Raw genomic sequence first — 9,087 nt, 5'->3', positions numbered from 1 at the left:
AAGGGTAGATAGGGGATGGATGGAGGAAGGAGAGAGGGAGACAGGGATGGATGGGTGGGTTGATAGATGAATGGATGGGAGGATGGATTGATTGGTGGGTGGATGGATGGAAAGATGGATGGATAGTTCTTAGAAGAACTGGTAGTCTTGGACGTTTCAAGAAACTGGACACTGCTCTTTGTCACTCCTGATGAAAAGAATTTCAAGCCTTGCTGGTTTGCTTAAACATAGATGTAAACTGCTTACATAAAAAGCTTTGGAGATGAAAAACGGGAGGGCAGCGAGTGGAAAATATCTGGACCTTTAATAAAAACCACACGTCTGTCGGTTCCAGCAGCGCATGCTAATGATGCGAAAATCAGTTCTCGTGAAATTTTCAAGCAAAGACGAAGAAGATTGGGTCAAATTGGGTATGCATTACAGATTTCAGGTTTGTAATTTGCAGATGTGCATCCTGCTTTGGATTTGTGCTCATCATCGAACACGTCCTCGTATGGTAATGTGACATTTGCGATTCTGAATAATCATCTGTCATTTATGGACGCAGACTGTTATGTGTAATATGAATCCTGTGGGGGGAACAAGAGGGGTTATGCGGCTGAATACGGGTGAAGTTCTCAGTTTTTGAGCCAGCGAGGGAAGGGTTCATGAAATATGACATTTTTATTTCATCTCGTTCCCAGGGAGATGGAATCCATGTCTGCATCCTTGTTAGATTGTTTTTGACATAGTTCATCCTTTGATTTGAAAATATGTGCTAATATACTAGGAAATTGTCTTTAGAAGCAAACTTATAAGTGATAATTATAACTAATAGTAGGTATTTGAATTTGCCAGCACCATAAGGCTGCAATGAATGCAAGGAATGCTCCCCAGGGAGTGAAAATTGTGCATTTTTTGTGTGGGATTGAAATTAATCCAATGACTGGGGTAATAATTCGCTGTAAAGCGCTTTGAGCCTGGGAAAAATGCTCTATAAAAATTGGCTGTTATTATTATTTGATATTTTTCTTTGTATTTTAGTTATGAAATATTGCCTTGAAAATTAAATATTTTTTCATTACTGTGCAAAAGAATAATTTGATCTATAACAAATTGTAATTTCTGTTTGTTTAACCTAGTATTCTGAAGCCCACTTTAAACAGAAAACTTTTGAAATCACAGCCAGGGTGCTTCTGTTTTTTTAATTTCTCCTCTCATCCAATATAAAAAAGGGATACAAAATTTAGGAAGTCAGAGAAATTAAGATTACAAGAATCCTTATGCACTTAAGGATGACAGCCAATAATTTCCAACTATCAAGCACATGTGACTTTTAGTATGATTAAAAAAAAATCAGTTATTCCAATATTTTTGTTACTGAGCAGATAGGTTCGGTAGACTTATATTAAGTTTTTACAACTAGGTGCAATGAAATAAGCCACTTTGTTATTTTTTATGAAATAGCAGAAACTATAAAGTTATGAGGTATGAAGGGTTGGGGGAATTAGTGGGAGAGGATGAGATACAAAGAGAGGAAGTGGGGGGGGGGGGGGGGGTAGAGATTGAGTGAGAATGAAAAAAAATCACCAGTAAAGAGAGATTGGACACTTACATTTAGTGGGATAAAGACCAGCAATGATTTCACAACATGGTCAGGGAAGGAGATTCAATTTAGAAGGTCTGTGTATTAGGTGATATGTGATACGAGTCCCCCTGTTAAATTTAACAAGTTTAGAGTTCAAGATCAGGTCAAGATACTTTTTCAGCTGTCTGAAGCAGAAATGGATTCCTCCTCATCTCCAATTTCTACAACATATTTGGTTATATCTTGATTTTAGAACCAAGGATAAACAAAGATGTCGTCTGCTATGGGAAATCTGTGGGACAGTTTTGATTTGCATGTTTGTTTTTACACATTTCACAGAACATCTCAATATGATTTTCTAAAAGAATATCTCTATGGGCATTCAGAGTTTTATTTTCTTTTGTACTTTGCATATAGTTATGCAACTAAAAATGCTTTCCATGCCTTATTTGATGATTTTGAAAAGGGTTTCTTGTAAATCACTTGCAACCCTAATATTTTCTGTATAGAAAAAAGTACCTAAATGGGAAAACAAAGTTATAGGTTTGTTATGGCACAAATCGCTGTGCATGAATATGGTGATGGAAACCCAGGGGGCCACTTCCATTCACGAGTGGATACCATGCGCGACCATGGGGTCTCAAAAAGCACCCTAAACAGGTATTTTCCATATGCTGAAAATGCACCCTTTAACAAGTATTGGCGTGTAAAACCCTACCCTTAACAAGTATTAGAGACAAAACGATACTCTTGGCAAGAATTCTTTGAATGGAACCCCTAAACAAGTACAGTGACATTTCAATTGTTCCAGACGTCGATCGGTCGACGGTTTTACCTTCACCTACATCATTGTAGGTGAATAGATCATCATAAATCCTACTCTAAACACGTATTGTTGACTGCTGGGGCAAAAGGTACATCCTTTATAAAACATTTAATTTGTTAAACCCTAGAAAATTTGACCCTAAACATGTATCTTTCCTAGCAAAAATAGATACCTTTTTCATTATTTTAGTGTTTGACACCCTTATTATGTTACGTACATAACGTGCCCTATCCTGAAAAAGACATCCTTTTTACGTGTTTTTTGGGTCGCGCATGGTATCCACTCGTCAATGTAATTTGACCCTAAACACGTATCTTTCCTAGCAAAAATAGATACCTTTTTCATTATTTTAGTGTTTGACACCCTTATTATGTTACGTACGTAACGTGCCCTATCCTGAAAAAGACATCCTTTTACATGTGTTTTTGGTCGCGCATGGTATCCACTCGTCAATGTAAGTGCCCCCCCCCCGGATGGAAGATAAAGATGGATGAGACACTGGGAATTTTGGAGACAAAAGGGATTTTCCCCGACAAAATTTACTTTCTTCAGAGAGAACCATTGTTCATGCACCCTGAATTCTGCATGACTTCAGTACTTGGAAAAATTGTGATAAAAGAAGAGACAACCTTTCACGTGATTGGTGTTGGATGTTGTGAGGATTTGTAAGTCGATATCAATTGGAGCCAAATGATGCTTTTATTCTCTTTCTCTATGTCATGAGATCTCCAGCGTCCTCTCTACATCTCTCCTTTCCTAATATCACCTTTGTTTCACTCTACCCGTTCCTAATGTATATCTCTCTTTGTCTTTCTGTATCTTCCTCTCTCTCTCTCTCTATATATATATATATTCTGTTCTCTTCCTCTTTCTGCTCTCTGTCCCTCTTTGAATCTCTCTCTCCGTCTTTGACCCTCTTTCTCTGTCCTCCATGCTATCTCACTCTCCACCTCTCTACCCCTTTTCTATGCTTCTCCTATTCCCTCTCTCTCCCCTTTTCTATTGTTTTCTTAATGAAAATGGACCTTCGTCTTCTTGCTAGTCGCTCGGCAGTTTTAAGTTGTAGAAGGGGATGATGACATATATTGTTATGAAGTTGTGCTGCACTCAACCCAGGCGAGGTGAATGGGTACCCGGCAGGATTAATTCCTTGAATACATGAGCGCTGAAAGGCAGCTCGAGCTAAAGCCGGGGTAATAATAATGATAACATCGCGCCTCGGAATAGAATATTTCTAGATAGATGGTGCTATACAAATGCCTATTATTATTATTTTTATTATTATGAAGGGCCTGCTGCTAGAGCAGTTTCATAACTGAAGTAGCTACCATGGGTAAATAAAATATTATTATTATCATCATCATTATGATCATCATCTTCTTCACCATTGTCATCATCATCATCATCGTCATCATCATCATCATCATCATCATCATCTTCATCATCATCATCACCATCACCATCACCATCATCATCATCATCATCATCATCATCATCATCTTCTTCATCACCATTATCATCATCATCATCATCTTCATCACCATTATCATTTCATCATCATCATCTTCATCATCATCATCATCACCATCACCATCACCATCACTATCACCATCACCATCATCATCACCATTATCATCATCATCATCACCTTCTTCATCACCATTATCATCTCATCATCATCATCTTCATCATCATTATCATCATCATCATCATCATCATCATCTTCATCACCATTATCATCATCATCATCATCTTCATCATCATCATCATCATCTTCATCACCATTATCATCATCATCATCATCATCTTCATCACCATTATCATCTAACCATCATCATCGTCATCATCATCATCATCTTCATCACCATTATCATCATCATCATCTTCATCACCATTATCATCATCATCTTCATCACCATTATCATCATCATCATCATCATCATCTTCATCACCATTATCATCATCATCTTCATCACCATCATCATCATCATCATCATCATCATTATTATAATTACAGTTATTCATATCCATAGGACTTTGCTCAATAAACATTTGCTCAGCGCAAAATTTTCCCAATTTAACCATACACTATTTTGATCTTTATTCATCCAACCCTCACCCTTTTGATCCTGCTCTGTTGGTCACACAAGATGAAAATGGTTCTTGACAACATCTCAAATGTCAGGCCATGTCCCCAACCGTGGGTTAACAATTTCATCATTTTGCCAATATGACTTCTGACCCAGTTTAATCATGATGAGAATCTTGTCCTGATCTTGAGATTAATTAATTATTATTGTGCAATAACAAGTAGTTTTACATATGGGCAATTCCATGGAAAATGTTCACTTTACAGAAAAAATGAAGTTTCAGATTTCAATTAAGCAGTCAAATTTTCTTAAAAAGTAATCTTTAAAGTCTCAATTTCCAATAGAAAAATCGCAATATTGATAAAATTTTGTAGTTTTTTCCATCATCAAAAATATAGAATAGTAAATTGCAAAATGCAAAAAATGTGGCTATTTTTAAACAATTCATCTTTTCTGTCTCTACTAAAAGCAAACAAGGTCCCAGAGGTCTCTTTTAACTTTTGAATAGTTGATTAATGTTTAAATCAACAGAAAATAATCGTTAAATTTTATGCCATTTATCAATTTTAGAGAAATCTGTCTTCAGATTTGTGTGATTTCTTTACCATTATCAGTGTCATGTCCGTTACGTTTTTCACTTAAAGTTTTCACAGCTTACAGGAAATTTGTCTAAATATACTGCAGATTCAGATTCTATGTTAGAATTAAACCCCCTACCATGTGTAGCAATCATTTTCCCTTACCACTTCTCATTTTCATAAAAATTGCGTAACGGACATGACAATTCGCGTAACGGACATGACGCCTTGTATATGGCAAATGGCATCATTCACAAAAACAAAATATTAGGCTCAGTGTCACGGACTGAGGTCAGTTTCAATTGTTTGAGGATAGCTGAATGTAATATTTCCTAGAATCTGCATGTCATTCAAGCTATTTTTAGAAGTTGGTGAATGATGAAAGTTCAGCTCTTGTTCTGGTAGATTTTTCTGAGAATTAACGGTATGCCACATAATATTAGGATAAGATGCAGCTAGATCTGGCAACATACTCAGATCACAATCTGCATCATTTGTGTTTGAACAAACATTTGATTCTCTTTAAGGTTTTTGCACTGACAGTTTGGAGCATGATAAAACTCCAACTTGTGAATTCATGATCATTGATGATATTACTTCAAAGTATCTGACTTTCACCAACCTCAACATATACTTCTTCAGTGATGACATGGGCTCACAATTAAAAGCAAGTTTGTATTCGGATATCTGTGTTACATGATGTAGCTCTATGAATCCATGAATCTACAGTGGCACTTCTTTGCAGTATCACAAAGCAAAGGAGCCGTTGAAAGAATGTGGCGCGATCAATAATTATGTCATCACAGTATTTTTGGTCAGCCATAATCACGATTTGAATGATTTATCTTCAATTGTACACAAGCAAGCAGCGTGGACAATACAACAAAATTAGATACAGCCACATTTGTCAGCAAGCAAGATCATAAGATTTAGAACATCCAAGATTTGATGAAAGGATGATTATACTCAGGATGATAGTTATTTTGAATGAAAAAAAATCTCAGAAGCTATTACAAACATTCCGATTATCGTTCAACTCATAATCGATAATGAAAGACCGGTTTCCAGGTACTGCTATTAAATTTTTATTAAAATACTTTTTAATACCATTTTTTGTAATCTTAAAACTCACATTTATACTAGTACACGTTCTTTATCATAAAATACATTCCATAATATGTTCTTCTTGGATTTATACAGGTCTGGTACATTTTGTTTTCTTCTCACAAAAAAATGAGATTTGGTCTTCTCAGTGTGCCGTAGTGATATGATAAACATTGTATTCAATATAAAATTATCACTTAGGCTATAGCTATTGAATTAATGATACCTGCTAATAATATCTACATATTTTTCTTTAGCGTGTTAGTAAAGGTACTTTGCTGTTACGTAATTACATTCATTATTCATATTTCTTTCATTTTCAAACTAAGAAGTGCTGATGAAGTTCACTTCGTAAGGGTGTCATGTCCGTTACGCTAGTATATTATCAAATATTAGGGCATGAATAAAAAATAATCTTTTCTATCCACTTTTTCTCCTTTAATTAGGTGTGGTGGATGGTAGTAACTGGAAAATACTCATTAACTGTTGTTAACCGGTGTAAAATAACATTTTTAAAAATATTTTTTTGTTTTATAAATATTGTACAAAAAGACCCCCTCTCAAATTGCAAAATAATAGGAGATATTACAGATTACCAGTTATGATATGTGTCTCTAACCTCTAGCCTTAACATGTAAACAATTAGACTTGTACCATATCTTGTAATAAAATAATTACTTTCGTTTACAAAAAGTGGACGAAACTGTCATGTCCGTTACGCTTCGTGTGTCATGTCCGTTACGCTACATTTTGAGCTAGGAATACAGAATGCACTGCAAAACTGTTGTTAAACACCATTTTATGGATAGAACATGATCTTAAGGTTAAATTAACACCAACGTCAGGTGCATGCAATCTAAGAATTCACAGGAATTTTGATAAGCAATAGGAGGTAAAAATGCTTCGTCCATTTCGTGTCATGTCCGTTACGCTCACAAAGAGTGCAATTTCTCCGCAACTGTTCAATGAAACGATTTGAAATTTTATGTGTATGTAACTGATACTTAAATGTGTCTGATAAGCTTAGTGACAATTATCACAAGACAGCTTATTCTACTGTATAAACCTTTGAATTACAAAAATTTGTCTGAATGTCATGTCCGTTACGCTGGAATTGACCATATAGCTTTTGATTCTGGGTGAACCTCATTTGATGTGTTCAAGAAGAAAACAGATCTAACATGAGATTCCATATCGCAATCCATATCTATATATTGTCATTTTTTTCAAGCAATTGAATTGTCATTTTTTTCAAGCAATCTGCTTATGATTCAGCAAGAAATTTATCCACACTGTGCTGCACTCAACCCAGGTGAGATGAATGGGTACCCGGTAGGAAGAAATTCCTTGAATGCTTTGAGCGCCTAGGCAGCCCAGCTAAAGCGGGGTAATAATAATAGCAGGGCCCGCTGGGAGAACAGTTTTCGGAACTGAAGCGGCTTTCCTGGGTAAATATACCTATATTATTATTATTATTATGACAATCCTTCTCCTGCAAATTATGAATATCATATAGTTAATCATTTTTGTCTGGAATTATCTTTTTAGTACTCTTTTTATTTATAATTCATGCCAAAAATGCTAACATATTATGTTTATTATGTTATGAAAAATGTATTTATGGATGCAGAAGAAAACAATAAATAAATAAATAAATCAATCGATATATATTCCTTATTCTAAAAAGTGGATAGACACAAGCAGCTCAAATGGAAAGAAAAACCAATGTCACCTTGCAAAATGAATTACCAAATATTTTCTTTGGAATAAGTTCTTTGGAATTGTTTGCGTTTTTCAAGTGAGCATATACAGGTAAAGAATCACTCTTACTAGTTGCTACAATTTTTTTACAAGAAAGTACATTTTCAAAACATCACTCTTGCTGGGAATTGAGCTCTGAAAGAAGTCGCATTTCAAGAATATGAATAAACCAAATTCTAATTGGTTAACTCTGCATTTCAGAATATGCCCATGAAAGATTCAGTCACAAATGGAATCTAACCTTTATTCACAAAAGTACACATACCTCAATAATTGCATTACATATCCATGGTGTACATTAGGTTGATGAGCGTTGAAAAGCAAGGCGGTCGGATTCTGACTTGGTATGAGCTAGGTCCTTTCATGCACCAGTTCCCGTCTGTAATTAAAACAAGCTCTGTACTCGTCATGTTGACTTTCTATCGCGACCTTCTGGAGAAGATCGAGCATTATCCCCATTAACAGATTACAGTCGTCCGTTTTTTGGTCTGTGTTATTTCTGTCATTATGCAGCAAAAATTGTGGAGTTGGATTGCTGTACATAGAGGGCAACACCAAATAATAATAATAATAGTATAGTTCTTAGTAGATGCATAACACCTACAGGTATCTATGCATGAGGAAAGCCTGAAGTGTGATTAGAATTGTAGATTTAAAAATTAGCAATATACATTATTAACATTAAAGAAGATTAAACAATTGAACCAAACTAAGTTAAACATTCTACAAGAGGTTGGTTTTTAATTGTACTTTGAATGCTCAAGCTGGGTAATATTTTGTAATGTCAGTGGTAGAGCATTTCAATGTGTTGGTGCAGCTTTTTGGAAAGCCTGATCCCCAGATGATTTGGTCTTAAAAGTAATTTTAGAGAGAAGATTTTGTGAGCCAAACAGAGATTATGGATGGGTTTATGAATTTTACACTGGTGTTAAATTTTAGGTGCTATTCAACGCATATTGGGTGTTCTTAAACACCTTTTGTTTATATTTTTACACCCTTTTGTGTTAATTTTCTAGGGTGTAATGTTAACACCTTGGGTGTGTTGGTTTAACGCTTCATTGTTTGCAGTGTAGTTCAGTCTTATCATGATGCAAGGTATGAAAGGAAAATTGCTTTTTAATTGCAAATTTTTTTTACACGTTGTGTTCAATGTTGGCTGTG

The sequence above is a fragment of the Lytechinus variegatus genome, chromosome 10 (assembly GCF_018143015.1).
Source record: "Lytechinus variegatus isolate NC3 chromosome 10, Lvar_3.0, whole genome shotgun sequence".
Classification (NCBI taxonomy): domain Eukaryota; kingdom Metazoa; phylum Echinodermata; class Echinoidea; order Temnopleuroida; family Toxopneustidae; genus Lytechinus; species Lytechinus variegatus.
Note: the sequence above shows the minus strand (reverse complement) of the source record.